This window comes from Zootoca vivipara, chromosome 10 (genome assembly GCF_963506605.1).
Source record: "Zootoca vivipara chromosome 10, rZooViv1.1, whole genome shotgun sequence".
NCBI lineage: Eukaryota > Metazoa > Chordata > Lepidosauria > Squamata > Lacertidae > Zootoca > Zootoca vivipara.
The window spans coordinates 54783502-54802046 of NC_083285.1; the positions used below are offsets into that span (position 1 = coordinate 54783502).

An 18545-nucleotide genomic window follows, 5' to 3' on the forward strand; every position below is an offset into this window, starting at 1 on the left:
CTGCTCAGCAGCTGATTGCAAGAGATCTGGGAGGGAGCTAAGGGACTCTAGCTCCCTTCCAGCCCCACCTGCTTGCCCAGGCCTCCATTGTTGAATGTTCCGCAGAGAGAGGCTGTTTGTTTCCCCAGCAACATGTGACTGGCTGATTGGATTATCTGGCTGATTAGATTATCAGAAGCTGCAGAACGGTGAGTTGAACAGGACTTTTTCCCTTTGCAAAGTAAACTCAACAACTTTGAGCTGATCCTTTAAAAAATGAGGTTTTTCCGCTTTGTAACAGAAGCTGCACAACTGTGAGCTGATCCCCAAAAAAACAGAGCTTTCCCCCTTTCCACCTCTGAAAACTAAGTGCGTCTTATGGTCAGGTGCGTCTTATGGAGCGAAAAATACGGTACATGGAGCAGCACAGCCATCTTTTGAATTTGCTCAACTTCAAATTTTGCAATGCAGGTTTCCAGCTCAGTAATATATTTATTTATTTTATTTCATTAAATTTATATACCACTAGATTCGGGTGGGACCTCAAAGTGGTTTACAAAAAGATAAAACAATAAAATCAAGAAAAGAGTATAGCCATACTTTAAAAATACAAAGGTTAAAATACTAAAACAAATTAAAATTACTACAGCTTCCTAAGTAACTGGGTAGACTTTTCTAAACAAGTGTTTTTAGCAGGCATCAAAAAGTAATGTGTGTTAGGGTACAGTGTGCATAGAAATGTATATATTAGTGAAAATAATATAAAATTTGTGTTGCATTAGGTGGTGTAAGGGGGAAGGCTTATAGGGAACAGCCCCCCCCCATCAGGTTGAGTTCCTCTCAGAGCAGTAAGTCCAGTAGCGGATCAGATTACAGGAGTCAGGAAGCAGAGAGGGAGGAATAAGGCTCTAGCAGCCTCAAAGAGCCTCAACACCGAGTGGAGGGAGGTAGCTGGGGAGGAAGGGACGGGAGAGCAGTCAGAAGGACGGCCCTTCTCCCTGACGCCTGAACTGAGGCGCACGGCACCCCGTAGGAAAAGGGGGAGGCGCTTTGGAGTTCCCAAACTGTTATGTTGGGCGCGAAACAGAAATAAGCCATTGCAAGGTTCTGACTCAGACCAAGCAGACATGTTTTCCAGAGACTTTGCACTGTAAATAGAATGCACAATAAAAAACACCTTAAAGACAAGCAGGTGTGGAGCATCGTTACTCAAGAGTAGCCGCAAGAACCTCTGACAGGTGGCTTTGCAAAAATGTGGATATTGGGCAAATCTTCATACAAGCATGTGTATAGTAAGAGAAATTTGCACTAAAATGAAGATGGATTTTCATATACACACATATTGTATATAGACAGCAGCCATTTTTTGACTGGTGCCCAAGGTACTTCCTAAAAATTCCAAATATACCCACTAGCAACCACTGTTATCAGGCCCATGCAGAAGGTGGGGGAAAGCCGGGTACACTTACCCCGGGCCTCAGAAGGCCTGGCTGTTTGTTTGTTTGAGTTTATAACTTTATTCTATCAAGACTCCTGCCCATTTATTCAAAAGTTACAATACAGCTTTGTTCACTGCCATAAAATATTGTTCAGGTCCCCGAAGACCCCATGGATTTTAGAGCAGCAGCAAATATAGAGGGGAGGGGGTAGGTAAAAACAGTGTGGTGGTGGGTGGTGTAAATTGCCCTCTCCTTGGTGATTAGATCAGTCATTTGATCAGCAGTGAGGGGGCAATAACACCCCACATCTGTTATTCATGGAGACGTTGAGGAAGGGTGCTGTGTGTGTGTGTGTGTGTTTATGTTTGCCTATGTGCATCCTGTGTTTGTGTGTGAGCCTGAGAGAGAACATGCCTGTGTGATGACCATACTGACAATTGGCATGTGACTCCTGCATGATGCAGCTCTCACACCCAAAAGGTAGCCACCCATGGACATTAACAAGCCAAGTCCATGACCTGTGCAGTCTCATCCTACATGTGTTTACTCAAAACTCAGTCCTATTATGGTCAATCGAGCCTACTCCCAAGGACGGACACATAGGCTTCCCATCCTAATCTACAGAGTGAAGCACAATTACATATAAATTACATATATCTAGAGCATATGCGTCATATATGTTTGTATTTAAAATATTTAAAGATTTAAATACAGCTCGGAAGATGATACCTGAACATAAGGAAAACCCATCAATGCTTTTTCACCCTGAACAGTCTGCTTTTCTTCTCAGTTACGCTGGATGTATGCTGGAAAAAGCTGATAAGATTGACTCTGATTTATGCTGAGAAGTGAAAGGCAATTCAGTTGTGTGTGATGCTGCTGATCTACCAGCAGCAGTTGTTAAAATTGCCTATGGTTACAGGATTACTGTATATTCCTGCGTATAAGACTACTTTTTAACCCAGGAAAATCTTCTCAAAAGTCGGGGGTCGTCTTATACGCTGGGTCGTATTTCTTATACAGCGAGTATATCCCAAACTATATTTTAACTGGAAAAGTTGGGGGTCATCTTATACGCCCAGTCGTCTTATATGCCGGAATATACGGTATTTCTATGGAAACACTTGAGTTTAATCAGAGAGCTGTTTCCGAAATGAAGTTCTCAAAAATAGGTGTTAGTACGTTATTTAAAATACTTGCAAAGTTTCTTGTCACCTGTGTTTTAAAATACACACACACACATATATACATACTTTGGCTTAAAAACTTCACAATGGTTTGACTTGAGTGCTTGACAAGAACAAGTACTACATTGGAGAGGCCTGCGACTCTGGTGTTGAATTATTGCTGTTCTCAGTACACAGAAACGCTTTCTTATAGTGTGTGGGGCCATTTTTTCATCTAGCGCAGAACTGTGTACATTGACTGGCAGCTGATATCCAGGTTTCTGACCGGGAATCTTTTCCAGCCCTACCTGGAGATGCTGGGGATTGAACCTGGAGCTTTCTGCATACAAATCAGATGCTCCACCACTGAGCTATGGCCTTTTCTGTACTCACAACCATATGCAAGAAAAGCTTAGCTTGTGCAATGTTGACTTGGAGCTGTTTTGGCCCATTCTGAGCTGGTTGTGCCTATATGTACACCACGGCAGACTTAATTTGGCTTGTGGTATATCACCACAAAACATCTCAGATGTAGGGTAGCAATAGGGTGCCCAAAGGTGAAGCTGGAGCTATCTCAGCTCATAGCGGCACAGTCTTCTGGGCACTCAGTAGTTCTGTCAGAGGAACAAACTAGAAATTCTGGAAAAGTTGCTAGTTTAGCTTGTGGGTGTTTGTATGTGCTCATGTCTTCCAGAAAATGTTTGCTGTCACAGTGCAGTTAAAGCTCATTAAGGCTCTGAAAAGGACTCTAAGGCCTAAACATAAACAGCCATAGGAATGGAAAAGGCCTGAATCAGGCCAATGGTCCATCTAGTCCAGCATCTTGTTTTCACAATGGCCAATCAGATGTTTATGGAAAGCCTGCAAGCAGAACTTGAGCACTCTCCCTTCCTGCTGTTTCCAGACACTGGTACTCAGAATAAGCATGCCACCTCTGACAGTGGAGATAATAATGGCTAGTAGCCTTATCATTTATGAATTTGCTGTATCCTCTTTCAAAGCCATCCAGGTTGGCTATCTGAGTCTCAGGTGGCTCACAAGTCTAGGTAACAGGCTTCAGCTCAAATTATACATGACAATGGCCTGTTTGTTTAAATCTGGGTCTACCACAATGATATACGAAGAAGACGTTGTGGAGTCTGATTTTACTGCAAAATATGTATGCTGGTTAGGGGCCTATGGATACTCCTTAATTTCCTTCTTGTTGATTCCACCCCCAGCATTTTCCTCTAAGCTAGGCAATATTGGGGGGGGGGTGACATCAGGCAAACAGGTGTGCTGGGATAGCCAGGTGCAAAAGAGGGTGGGGTCCTGCACCTTAAATAGTTCTATAGAAGCAGGGATTTAAGCAGGCAAAGCTGTTGTTATGAAAGCTACACCTGCTGAAATTATTTACTGTACACACCTGTTAAAAACAAACAAACAAACAAACAAACCCACAGGTCTCCTACTCTGTGCCATCTCATTTAGTTTGAGCCAACCATCCCTGTTTGTTCCCTGTTTGTTCCAGTGACCCCTATTAACCAGTGACAGTTCCTGTTTTATGTAACCTGTCCCTGGAAAATTACTTTCCCTATTTTATTTTTGTTGGAGGGATGTCCTGTTAAATTTGTCAATGTAAGTTAAAGTGACCAGATAAAAATCAGACTGGGTTCCTGCACCTTTAATACAGTTGTTGTATTGAACAAAATGAATTTTAGCAACAGTGGCTTACGTGAGTAAGATACACAGAATTACATTTCCATTTCTACTTAATTATTATAGGTGCAAGAGTTCTGTCCTATTTTTCACACAAAGCCTTCATTAGGAGATTTACTTCCCTGATTATAATAGCAGAAGAAGATAAGAACCTGGTTACTGACAAATTTGCCAATATGTGTTCATACTCAGTAACAGAACCAGAAAATCCAGGAACAGTTGAACTTGGATACGTGTCCCTAGAGGCCTGGAGCTCTGCTGCATGCATACCTTGGAAGACTCCATTGGAAAGCCCCACTGAACTGAGGCTGTACGAACCTTTAAAAAGCACTCTAAAGAACAATAAGAACTGTAGTTTGCGAAGGGTGCTGGAAATGGTAGGTCTGTGAAGAGTAAGCTACAGTTCACAGGATTCTTTTGGGGGGAGGGATGGAATCTGCTTTAAATACAGTGGTGCCTCGCTAGACGAAATTAATTCATTCCACAGGTCTTTTCTTATAGTGAAAAATTCGTCTAGCGAATACCATAGGAATGCACTGAATTTTTTTCGACCTTTTTTTTGCCCATAGGAATGCATTAATTGAATTTCAATGCATTCCTATGGGAAACCGCGATTCTCTAGACAATTTTTTCGTAAAACACATTCATCTAGCGAGGCAAGCTCCGCTCGAAAAATCCTTTCGTTAAGTGGAAATTTCGTTAAGCAGGGCATTTGTTAAGCGAGGCACCACTGTACATGGTGTTTGCACAGCCTAAGTGCAACTTATTTTGAAATAAACATTAAAATGTGTTAGTATACTTTTACAATGTTTTGTGAACCACTCAAGAGGACTCCTCAAAAATAAATAAGTAGAAAAAGGTTGTCCATGTGTGTGTATGAAGTGTAAGGTTGTAGGTACTTCTAAGACTGTATAGTATTATTATTATTATTATTGTTATTATTATTATTATTATTAACATTTCTAGACCGCCCTTGATCTGAGAATCACAGTGGTTTACAATATAAAAACAAACAAATACACAGCATAGTAACAAACATAACAATAATAACCCCCTGGATTATAAGGCCATAGGTTGTTTAATTAGTCAAAGGTCTGGGAAAAGAGGAATGTTTACGCCTGGTACCTACATATACCGGTATGTAACAAAGATACCAGGCAAGCCTCTCTGGGGAGAGTGCTCCACAAGCAGGGAATCTTCTTCGCTGCCTTCACTGCCACTAGGCTCAATGATGAGACCTCACCAGCATTCGATTGCATTCAACTGGAGTTTTCCTCCACTCACGTTCAATTAGTCTCCCAGCTTGTTTCCTCACCATAAGCTCTGGAATATACCAGGGAGCCAAACAGGCTTCACTAAGCAGGAGAGGGTGCTCAGGGTAGATTGTATCAATATCCAGAGCTGTTTGGATGTTCCAGAGGTTGATCAGGGTTTTGACAGGAGTGCCAATCATACCAGACTCTAGGATAGACATGTGTTCGTGTTTTGTTTCATGCAAGAGGAATCTGTTGTATAGATTTGTCTGGTATGCAAAACACATACAAATATTCTGGCACTCATCGGGGTGCTAATTACATTTAATTGACTTTCTTCTGCTTGGACAGGCACACACGTTAAATAAGCTAGAGAACTTCTGTGCCTTTAAGACTGTAGAGAAAGGAAAATTCAACAGCTGTGGTTCTCCCTTTTTCTGCAGCATAGTGACAGGAAAACATCACCAGATTTATTTTTATGTTATTTTGTTAAGACTATTATCTCACTGTTTAGGGCCAAGCCCTCACAAAGCAGTTTACAAAAGAAGCAGCTGGGATCAAAACATTAACACAATACTGCAACTATAAGAAGATTAGGCATTCTATGTAACATTTTGGGCTTATTCACACATACAGGCATGTTCATTATTTGGTTGTCTGCAGCGTCAAGTGATGACTTGCCTTTGTGAAGGACCTATGACAAATCAAACACACCCCAGACAGAACTTTCCTATCACTTCAAATTCAGTCTCCTTCCATTGGGCATCTCAATGTGGTCAAGGGAGCCAAAGATTTCGTCATGCATGTGCGCATGGTAAACTGGGCTTTTACAATAATAAAAGCCCTCAAAAGGGTCGAGATCTGGCAACCCTTGCTTTAAAAGTGACATTTCCCCTATTTTCTCTCTCAAATCCTGACCACATCAGCTAATGCTTGCATTTATAAACTAGTTATTTACTCTGTTGCTTCCCCCCCCCCATAATTTAAAGACTGGGTAGGATGCATGTTCTGACAGGTGACATTTTAAATTAATTTTATTTTAAAATCTGCACTAGTTGTTTGTATAGATGCAAGAGTTACGGTAACAGTATATATAACAGATAGGTCTATGCTACAAGTATGGAATTCCTTATCAGCCATGTCTCTTCCAGAGAACTCTGTGAGTGTGGTTCTAGGCAGGAGCAATCGTCAGCATCCTCAGATCTACTATTGCAATAAAGTACGGTAATTAGTGACTGGCCATGGCCATGCTTGGACATCACTTTAAACCATAAGTTAGTGTGGTGAAAACAAGCCTAGGAAAGTCTTGGACGCATATGGTCTCCCACCTTTCTCTTCTAATGGGTATGTGAGGAGAAGATTGGAAAGTTTTGTGCCTATTTTTTATTAACTACAGTCAGTTTTAACATTACACCCTAACTCTAAATTGAGTTAATCTTACCGTAACTATGGCCTGTGTTTAGGATGACTATTCCAACCCACCCCACAGGCAATCTGGCATCAACTGATCTGTGAGAAAAAATCCAGAAGAGGGAAGGAAAATCTCAAGGCTGGACTTTCACCCCTCCCCACCAGACAATCTTCCACCAGCTGCCCTGTGAGAATGATCTTGATGTGTTACAGAAATGTTAATTTTTAATAATAATGGTAATTGAATGTTACTTGTAACCATCTTGGTAGGTTTTACGTCCTGAAAGGCGAGATATAAATATTGTTATATATAATGAGTCCAGAAGGTCTGAAGATGTAACACCATTTCTGGGCCAACTGCACTAATGCCAATGGTGTTTCTGAGCCCAATTCAAAGTGTTGGTATTAACCTTTAAGACCCCAAACCATTTGGGTCCAAATTACCAAAAGGACTGCCTGCATATGAATGACCCTGTCTGTGATCTAAGATCTCTTTGAGGTCATGCCAAGGTCAGAAGACAAGATCTTGATGGTGGCAGCTAAGCAGTTGTTGAACTCTCTTCCAGATTACGTTTGATTGGCTCCTAACCCTTATTAATTTATTATTGTCTTGTGAGTTTAGGTGATCTAATTCAGTTTCACTGTGTTATTTGTCGGTATTCACTCAATGCTTCTTATTCTGCCTGATATTCTACTGTTTTTATTTCTCTCTATGCATTGCTTTGGGAGAGCCAGGCCTTGAAAAGTAAAAAATAAATAACTAGAATAAATGGAATAAGGTGCAGGAGCCATACTTTCTTTTGCCTCTGGCTACCCTAAGTTTATGGACACTTTGAGTCAGATTAGAATTTTGTTAGCATTAATAGCTACTGAATGGTTTGAAAAACATTGATATGTTATAAGGTAGTTAACACCTGCAGTGATTCCTGCCAGTTTTTACAGTCACATTTTCCTATTTTTCAAAAGTGCTGTTGTTTCACCTGTTTCTTTAGGCAGTGGGGGTGGGGAATAATCCTAAAAGGGGAAACAGATTGACTTGGTCTAAAAGGAAAAACAAATAAATCATGTATTCATAGATTCCTGAGCAATAAAACTAGCAAATTATTAAAACGTTGTTAGAGCAAAAAAAGAAGAAAAAAGTATGAAGGAATTTATTACAGCATCTTTATTCAATTTATCGCTTGATTTTGCTATTTTCCCTTTCCCATAATAATATCTTATTTGTGGGCAGTATTTATTTAAGTTATGAGACAAGATGCTCAAAGCTTCCTAGGATAGTTGGAGAGCTTTAAGGTTGCAATGTTTTTAGTGGAACTCCAGCATCATGAGATTAAATTCATTATGTTCAAGGTGGCTGGCTGGAAAGAGAGAGCCTTTTGAGTAGTCACCTCTCTTGCTTATAGAATGCCCTCCTCAGAGAGGCTTACCTGACCCCTACTTTCACGGTGTTTTGGCATCAGATGAATACTGTTTTATTCTTGCAGGCCTTTTAACTCTGATCCTTTACCCTTGGAATGTTTTTATGCAATACAGTGATACCTCAGTTTTTGAACGTAATCCATTCCAGAAGTCCATCCGAGTTCCAAAACATTTGAAAAACAAAAACTGAAAGCGGAAGGCTCAAAACGGAAGCCATGTTTCCTGTTCAACTTCTGAGGCACGTTTGAAAACTGAGGCACTTACTTCCGGGTTTTAGGCGTTGGGAGTTCTGAACCGTTCCGACTATGGAGGCGTTTGAAAACCAAGGTTTACTGCTGGTATAGTTTACTGCTGGTATTGTTTTACTTTACTTTCCCTTTTATATTTATTGTTTAAATGTTGCTTTTTATCATTCTAATTTAAAATTATAAATAGTTTATATTGTCTTATTTAAAAGACTTAAAGGTTTTAGTCAATTAAGTGGTATATAAATTTTGACAAATAAATAAATACTTACATACATAAAATTTGTATTGTTTTTTATGGTTTTGTGGGGGTTTTATTTTAATTATCCTGTGCAACAAAATACCAGAAAGAGGAAATATTAAACAGTAGGTTGAATTAAATCATCAACCATTTGCTACCCATTTGCTACACTGGAAATTAGCTGCCTGAGGTTTACTGTCTCACTCTGCCTGATGACTGGGTCGGCCTGGAATCCCTGACATTATCAGTGGGGGCTGATTTGATGAAGAAGTTGTTGTTGGCAGAAAAACTGGAAAAGTGTCTGCCCCACAACAACAACAACAAAACAGAGGGGCAGAGTAGTCCAAACTGTAATAAACCAGTGTAATTTTTGCTGGGGTAAATTATGTCAGTGTAATTTACCCCTATTCCAAACTCCTTTCAGGCATAGGGCTACAACTGGTTGAGATGGTCTGAGCCCGGACCCTCCAAGTATCCCTATTTTCTAGGGACGTTCCTGATTTAGGGAAGCCATCCTGCTTTCTGATTTAATCCCAGAATGTCCCACTTTTTCTTAGGATGTTCCTACAGTATTTTCATTGAAGAAATGTTGGGTGGTCTAGGGTTACCCAATTCCTGAGCCATCTGAAGGCAATCCTGCATAGGGAAGTTTTTAAAAATGTTTTATTATGTTTTTATATATGTTGGAAGCTGCCCAGTGGCTGGGGCAACACAGTAAGATATGTGGGGTATAAAAAGTAAAATTATCATGACGGAATGGGACGAAAATTATCATGACGGAATTTCACCTGAGAAATGTTGAAGGATTTATGAGCCTGGCAGAGGGAAAACAAGCCTCTAACAAATCATTTGACTTACCCTTTTTGCTAGTGTAACTTCCAATGGGTTTGGCATATTATTAAGCTGAAAGGGGTTAGGAATAGGGTTAAGTCTCTCCTGCTCAAAACATCCTTTTTTAGGGCTTTACAAATCAGCTGAGAGTGATTTGACTGAGCTGGAATGGAAGCATTATACCACTGTTATCTCTGGCTGAGCCAGGTTGAGGGAATTCAGTCAATGCAGCCCCAGCTGATCCATTTATTCCCAATAAATATTGGGTTCATATTGGTCCCTTTAAAAGTGCAGCATTAAACAGTCATATTCCCCATTCCTTCATTTATTCTTTCCCTAATATGGTTTTCCTTTCCCTGTGAATCTTGAGTATAGTGCAGCTGGAAAGTAAAAAGCTCTCTTCAACTTAAATGGGAAAAGAGGTCTCAACAAATTTGACAGAACAAGCATCCCACCCAGATACCTGAGGCAAATGAAAATCTAGAGCAAAAAGCTGTTTACAGCCCACACCCATGATTCCACAAGAAATATTCACTCTACAGACAAATACACCACAGGCATGAATGGGCATGAGGATTCTGTAAACTATCCAAATTGCAATTATTAACTGCTGTACAAAGGAAACAAGGAAGAATGCCAGTAAAGCTGCTGCCTTTGCCATTTTAAAATACAATGTAAGATGTAATGAAACAAATAGTTTTAATTTATCTCTGGTAAAGTTTTGTTTTTAAAGTGATTTGGCCACAATCAGCAGTTGCATATACTTTAAATAAATGTGCAGTTTGTCAAGGGTGCGGGGAATTATTTCTTATAATTCCTTACTCCATGCCCACTGCCACATAACTACAGTCATATCTTGGAAGTCGAACGGAATCTGTTCCGGAAGTCCGTTTGATTTCTGAAACGTTGAACTTCCAAAGCGTGGCTTCTGATTGGCTGCAGGAAGCCCCACCGACGTCTGGCTTCCAAAAGAACGTTCGAAAACTGGAACACTCACTTCTGGTTTTTAATCGTTCGGGAGCCAAAACATACGAGTTCCAGGGCATTCGAGAACTGAGGTATGACTGTACTGTTCTTCTACGTTTCCCTGGAGAGACAAAATCCCTATGAACTATAATGCCCTTACTTAATTAAATTATTGTCCTTCCACACAGCATCATTACAAGATTTATGGTCAAAAGCTTAGTGGTATATAAAACAACAGTGTCTCATATGTTTTATATATTGATATTGCATCTTTATTCTAGCTAAAGTCCTACCTTCCAATGGCTACACAAGTCTTAGTAACTAGAATATTTTTGCTAAAATCTAAAAAAGGCCGTACGCCAAACCCACAGACTACAAGCCTCATTCTATGGGGTTCGTTCAAAGTAAACTTTGTTTTATGTGTAACTATCAGCCTCAATGCTTCCTAGAAAGAGGTATTGCTGCTAATATTTTATTCCCCCCCCCCTGTTCTCCTGCCAGCAATACACAGGTTTAATTATCTATTTGTAGACTTATCATGTATCACAAGATCTAAACTGTTATTGCAGGCTAGGGCCATTAGAGCTGTTCCAAATTATCCTTACAGCCCATCAGAGTCTAAAACTGCAAGGGAAAGCAGTGGAAAAGTTACTTCCTCCTTTATGGAGATGGGGGCAGGGAGAAAGAAGTTTCCACTTCCATTCATACATTCTTTTGCAGTTACCATCTAGTTAGCACATGCAGAAAGCCAATGAGGTGTAGTGGCAGAGTGTTGGACTAAGACCTGGAAGACAAGGGTTCAAATCCTGGCTGACCTTGGACCGTTCACAGTTTCTCAGCCTAACCTACTTCACAGGGTTGTTGAGAGGATAAAAATGGGAAGGGAGAACGATGTATACCACCTTGAGTTCTTTGGCAGGATATAAATGTAATAATAAATAAAATTCCTGGTGATTAGTGCTATTGGCCAACATTAGGGCAGCAATCCTGCACATAATTATTTCAGATTAATGGAACTTCCTTCTGAGTTCTGAGCAAGTATGCAAAGAATCAGGCCACACATTTTCAGGTCATAAGCTTGCTCATGCATGTTGCTCATATCTCTAAAAACAACATGGAAATAATTTTTACATGAGTTGGGAGGTGGTGAGCATGTAGAAACAGAAAATATGTCTTTCAGATTTTAATGTGTTGGCAGATATGAGTTTGGGTAAGAAGAGGCGTGACTGAACCGTTAACCAGTTACAGCAACTATATTTCATTTCTGATCATGCTTCAGAAAAGGCTTACAAATCAATAGTAAGCTTGGGGAAGGAAGAACCCCAAGGTGTGACAATGCCAACATAATTTGTTTATGGATTTAATGGTTACTGATCAGCATTGTGATAGCCTGAAGGCTTTTCGTATTTGTTTTTCAAAATGTGTATACAGAGCTAACCTGTTAAAACTAGAATCCTAAACACCCTTGCTACAGAGTAAGCCTAATTAAACTCAATGAGGCCAACTTTCAACTGTATACATATCTGTCGGATTGCCTGGCACTGCCACAATCCCAAGCAGAGTTAGGTGCTCCTAAAACCACTGCTTTTAATGGGTTTAGGCATGTTCTCACCTCTCAAAAAGGTACAGGCTTTGAATGTTTGAATACAGAGGCTGGTCCTTGACTATGTAGCAGAGGTGACACACATGCAACAAAATATTATGTCCTGAAAAAGCTGACAGATAAATCCTGTTTTAAAATCATCATTATCATAATTTATTCTAAACCACTGCCTCAATGTGATTTACACATAAGAAAAAGTTAAAAGCACCAAAAACGATGAGCTGCGGAGGCTATGCAGAAGATGTGACACATGTACAACAAAGTATTATATTCTGAAAAAAGTTGCTATACTGTACTAATGAATCCTGTTTTTAAATTATCATTATTATTACCATTCATTCATTAATCTCCTTCTAAACCATTGTCTCAATGCAATTTACACGTAAGGAAAAAAAAGTTTAAAACCCCCCAAAAGCAATATAAAAACTGACTATCTTCAATTTATAAACTAATGGAATTCTTTACCCTTATGAGCGTCTCTAATGCAGGGGTAGGGAACCTTTTCCAGCCCATGGATGGAACCTTCCTACATCCAACATATGGAGCCTGCTGGAGGACACATGCCAGTTCTGAGTGGGGCCAATGGCCAAAAAATGTTAGTGAAGCAAGAGGTAAATGTGACCAGCTCCCCCACTTGCTGGGGCGCCCCTCAGCACCCCCTGGCGCCCCACACCACTAGAATCAATGGTCGAGCCGGCCCTGCTCTTAGTATGTTTGTCTCATATTACACACAGCTGGTGAGTCTAGGTGACTTTTAAGAAGTTGCTTTCTTATTAATTGTCTATTCTTCTAGTTGGTGCACCAGTCATCAAAAGAAAGTTCCAGTCAATAGACGTATAAAGAAGAATCAATTGTGCTTCCTTGCATTCACAGCCAAGTGTTTTTGTTTTGTTTTGTTTTGCAGTGCTCCTTAAGTCATTTGTAATTGGCTGAATCACACAGAATCTCAGAACTCAATATTTTGGATGCATAAAGTTTGCTGATTTTTAAAACATGCTAGTGTTATGAAGTATTTAATCAACACTGCAAAGCTGTTTAATATAATGTTAAAATGTTACACATAATTAAAGGCTGGTTTTGAGTCAGTTCACAAAACAAAAGGCTTATATACTCACAAAAATCTAATGGCTTCCTTGAGTTCATTGGGCTGCTCTTGTGAAGACAACAAAATATTACTGCAAAAAGAAGAATAAAAAACTTGGTATAGTTAAAACATTACACAAAGTGTTATATGTTGTTTTCAAGTGTGAATTGGGTAGATACACCTTTAAATATGCATGGAATGGAATTTCTCCCCAACCCTAAAAAACAACAACAAAACCTAAACCAGAATTGGTCCAAATATGATAAAGGTAAAGGTAAAGGGACCCCTGACCATTAGGTCCAGTCGTGACCGACTCTGGGGTTGCAGCGCTCATCTCGCATTATTGGCCGAGGGAGCTGGCGTACAGCTTCCAGGTCATGTGGCCAGCATGACAAAACCGCTTCTGGCGAACCAGAGCAGCACACGGAAATGCCGTTTACCTTCCCGGTGTAACGGTACCTATTTATCTACTTGTACTTTGACGCGCTTTCAAACTGCTAGGTTGGCAGGAGCTGGGACTGAGCAACAGGAGCTCACCCCGTCACAGGGATTCGAACCGCTGACCTTCTGACCAGCAAGCCCTAGGCTCTGTGGTTTAGCCCACAGCGCCACCAAGCAGCATCTAATTCAGAGGTCATCAGTCCTTGTGGAAAAGTGGACACACTTCAGATTTTGCTCTGTTTTCTTCCATGGCAGTGTTATGAGAATTTTAAGCGCTCTCTCTCTCTCTCTCTCTCTCTCTCTCTCTCTCTATATATATATATTATATGAAACCCCCACAGAAAAAGTCCTGAACAAATCGACCTCAAATATTTCTCTGCAAGGTCAAAGTGGGAAACCTCTCCATTGTCTCTTTCCTCACAAATCCTGTCTTAAGGGCACATTTAAGATATGAAAAGGGTGTGAGCCTATGACCTGGCTCAGGAACTAAGTATTTATCATTACAAAAGACTGGCCAGGCTTCCCAGGTAATCCAATCAAATGATGATTAACAAGTAACCTGCCAGACAACGCACTCAGATTTCTGTTATAGACTGCCTTTTCTGTGATGTAGGTATGATGTATCTGGGGGGTGGTCTTGGGCTACACCCCTTCTGTGGTGTTATCTATGATGGACTCCAGGGCGGGCAATTTAAAATTTCTACCGTGTTTCTCCTAAAATAAGACACGTCTTATATTTATTTTTTCCTAAAAAAAAAAAAAACACCATGGCTTATTTTCAAGGGATGTCTTATTCGGGGGCTGGATCATTACAGGGAAATGATTTTTTATATGAATTTTACAGATGCTGTACAACAGAAATCACGTTTCTCTCTCTCAGGACTGATTAGCCAGATGCTGCCTGAGATCACAATTGGCTTCATCAAATAGCTGTTAAGTACTTTCCTTTGATGCCCAGATCTCATGGCTACCATAAGGTTTCTACCTTTCAGGACAAAGGCAAGGTGATAATAGGAAGTTGTCTTTATCTATCTCCTTAATCTCCTCTTTCATATGCATAACCTTTGAAGCCTAGGAATGCAAGTTGTCTGGGTCTCTCGGCAAAACGAGAAGGGAGGGGATGTCAGTTTTAAAAAAACCACCGGCATGTCTGCGAGAGCTCGCTACTTTCCTACCGTAGCTGCAGTTTGCCTGCCTCGCTCTCTGTCTCGGCCATCAAGAGGAAATCAACAAGCAACTCATGGCTGGGCACATACCGGTAGAATGGAAGGGGGAAAAGGTGGGGGGAAGCGAGAGGTGGGCTCTCTCTCTCTCTCTCTCTCTCTGTGTGTGTGAGAGAGAGAGAGAGAGAGAGACGCACAGGGGGAGAGAAAGAGACGCGCACAGGGGGAGAGAAAGAGACGCGCACAGGGGGAGAGAAAGAGACGCGCACAGGGGGAGAAAGAAAGACGCGCACAGGGGGAGAGAAAGAGACGCGCACAGGGGGAGAGAAAGAGACGCGCACAGGGGGAGAAAAAGAGACGCGCACGGGGGGAGAAAAAGAGACGCACACTGAGGTCATTCATGAGGCAGTGTCTTTAATCGCTCCTCTTTTCTTCTTCGTGCCTTCCTCTCCTCACCACCGCAAATGCCACTTTTGTCCTCTTCACCAAGTAGAGCTCACATACGGTAGCACTACGGCTTATTTTCGGGGTATGTCTTATATTTTTTCAACGCATGGAAATCGTGCCATGGCTTATTTTATAGGCATGTCTTATTTTAGGAGAAACACGGTATATAAGAGCTTGTACACTTTTGTTCTGGGTCTCTCTCCACCCCCACCCCCACCCCGGTGTGTGTGGGGAGCACTCTGTTGCAACAGCTTTTAATAAAGATCAGGCTTAACTAGCCGCCTTGCTTTTCACTAGAATTCTGGTCTGGTCTCTGTCATTTTACTAGCTGGTAAGGGCTTTCAATTGTGCTCTGCCGGAGGTCCGGGCTCCCTCCCAGAGAAGGACCCCTTTTAACTCTTATAACAGCAATCTTAAACTGAAGCCTGTTCTGCTATCCTGTACCCACTTGCCTAGGAGTAAGCCCTATTAAACACAAAGGCTTACTTCTGGAGTAGTCATGAATATCCCTACTGTACATTAACTCTACAGTGCAGTTAATTATTAATGAATGCTTGGACATCACCTTTTGCATCACAGGAGACATTAAACTTCTTTGCAAAGTTTCCTTATTTTGCATTTGCCATTTGGAGTGAAGATTCTTTAACATTCACCTGCACTTATTGTGTAGTAATATTTGCAGAAAATAACTGCTAGAAAGTTCCTGAACTCAGATGCATCCACCATAGGAATAATGCATTGTGGTTGCTGGGGAAAAGGAGCAAAGTACAGAGGTTCCAAGGACCACAAGAAAATAATAGTGAAGCAGGAAAAGTTTACAAAAAGGGGATAGGGGTGGGGAGACCCTGGGTTTAGGACTTTCTGTGGTCTGGTGTTGAACTAGTTCACTTATCAATCCACTAATAAACCAGGCATGAGCAGCTAGGCTGGCTAATTTCACTGAAATTGTTAGAAGGCTATCAGTACATTTTGTTTCATAACTTACTTTCTAGGAGGGCTATAGAATAAGGTTCTATCCTATCTGGACTACTGTATATATTTAAAGAAGAAACAATCATGGCTTCCCCCAAAGAATCAGGGGGACTGTTATTGGTTAAAGGTGCTGAAAGCTGTTCAGAAACCCCTATTCTCCTCCAAGAGATAGAATTATCAGAATGGTATAATAGCCAGTCCCTCTTTCCAGGAAATTCTGGGAATGATAGCTCTGTGAGTACAATATAGGGCAGGCATAGGCAACCTTGGCTCTCCAGATGTTTTGGAACTACAACTCCCATGATCCCTAGCTAACAGGACCAGTGGTCAGGGATCATGGGAGTTGTAATTCCAAAACATCTGGAGAGCCAAGGTTGCCTATGCCTGGTATAGGGGTCTCCTAATTCTCACTACCTTTAATAAACTACAGTTCCCTTGATTCTTTGATGGAAACCATTACTATTTAAAGTGGTCTGATACTGCTTTAAATGTATAGTACAGATGGGCCCTAACTTTTTAAATTATTATTATTATAATTAAAGCTCAGATTCTGGGCCCTGCCTGCACACAACAATGAAGGCAATGAAGGCCCATAGTTGCTGAGTTAGTGACCCCTGATCAAATCAACCAATCAGTCCCCTCATAAAAAGATTATAATTTCATTTAGGTATTGTGGGAGGAACGCCAGTGGGATATCTCCTGTGGAATGCCAATTCTGAAACTCAAATATTAATTAGGAGGATTGTTCCTTATTACACTAGGATATTACATCAGTTTCATTTGTAGTTTGCCACATGTGCTGATGGCTCAATTGCCCATTTCACTGTGTAGAAATGCAGCAAGAAGCTGTTACTCGTCATGTTTTCCTGCCACATACACCATTAAAGACATACACATACATGGATTCATCCTGATTTAAGAAATTTGTCTTGTGTGAAGTGCAGGATATAAGCAGCTTGCCTTGGGGCAGGGTTTACATCTTCTGCAAGGGCTGTTTCTTCACTCAACACGTAACCTATGAGTTGGAGTAGTAGACAAATTCATGGAAGATAATAAGGCTTTTAGCCAGGCATCCCCAAACTGCGGCCCTCCAGATGTTTTGGCCTACAACTCCCATGATCCCTAGCTAACAGGACCAGTGGTTGGGGAAGATGGGAATTGTAGTCTAAAAATCTGGAGGGCCGCAGTTTGGGGATGCCTGCTTTTAGCCAATATCCCCCTGAAGGCCAGTTGCTGGGAATCACAAATAGAGAGAGTGCTGTTGACCTCAGGTTCTGCTTTCCTGTTTCCCATTGGCTCATATAAATTTAATTAAATAATAATAATAATAATTATTGTTGGAATTGGAAATTGTTTCAACTGGGCACTGGACTGAAGGGGTCACTGGCCTGCAACAGCAAGCTCCTCTTATGTTGTTAACTATACCAAAAACCAACCAAAGCAAACCATTGGCCCACTTAAGATGTAATACTAAACCATGTGAATAATCAGAAGTGAACTGGTTTCATCCTGACTATAGTTTGAGTTCCATCTAGTAATTCAATCCCTAACAATAAACCTCTCACTTAATTCAAATCAGAAAGTGGGCGAGTCTAATTGTTCACTGTGTTCCATGGAGCTTAATTCCAGGTAAATGTGAATTGAATTGCTTCCTAAACTAAGAAACCACGGCCACATTTAGCTTACTTTTAGACTTTCTCATATAGCTCTTTAAAACCAGCGCCGGTGGCAAAATAAGAAATACCAAACAATTCTCCTGAGAAGCTGTGCTGTATAAAATTAAGGAAGGTACTTGTTCTCCTTTAAAGTTCACAGCTTCTTCTGGAAGTCCAAAGTAGGTGAGTTAAGCATGATGGGAAACTCCTTCGCTTCAGAATCAATCCACTGATAATGGCTCCTTTCCTCTCTCTCCCCACCTCCCTTTACTACGCACTCTCCTCTGAGGCAGCGAACGGGGCGCGCGTGCGAGGGGAGAAAGCTTCCAAGTAATCTGTGAAAGGAAAACTACAACTCCCACAGTTCCCTCCAATTCCTCCTCCACCCTCTCTGCCTCCGGTGCATCACGGGATCTGTAGGCCGCGCCGCGGCGGGCCGCTTCGAAGGCACCCGCGAACTACATTCCCCAGGCAGCCTCGAAGGAGAAGCGGCGTTGACGCAGGCGCGGTGGAGTGCGGACGGAAAAAGGGGG

The 18545-nt window shown here is 41.2% G+C and overlaps 1 long non-coding RNA gene across 1 annotated transcript; it reads right to left on the reverse strand.

The window, feature by feature from the left end:
• Window positions 1–1366: 1366 nt before the first annotated feature.
• On the reverse strand, window positions 1367–18386 carry LOC118090796 (uncharacterized). Its single transcript, XR_004693322.2, has 3 exons — window positions 18044–18386; window positions 13366–13425; window positions 1367–10768 (listed from the first exon to the last, which is right to left on the reverse strand). It is a non-coding gene; the product is annotated as an uncharacterized LOC118090796 (long non-coding RNA).
• Window positions 18387–18545: the final 159 nt, after the last annotated feature.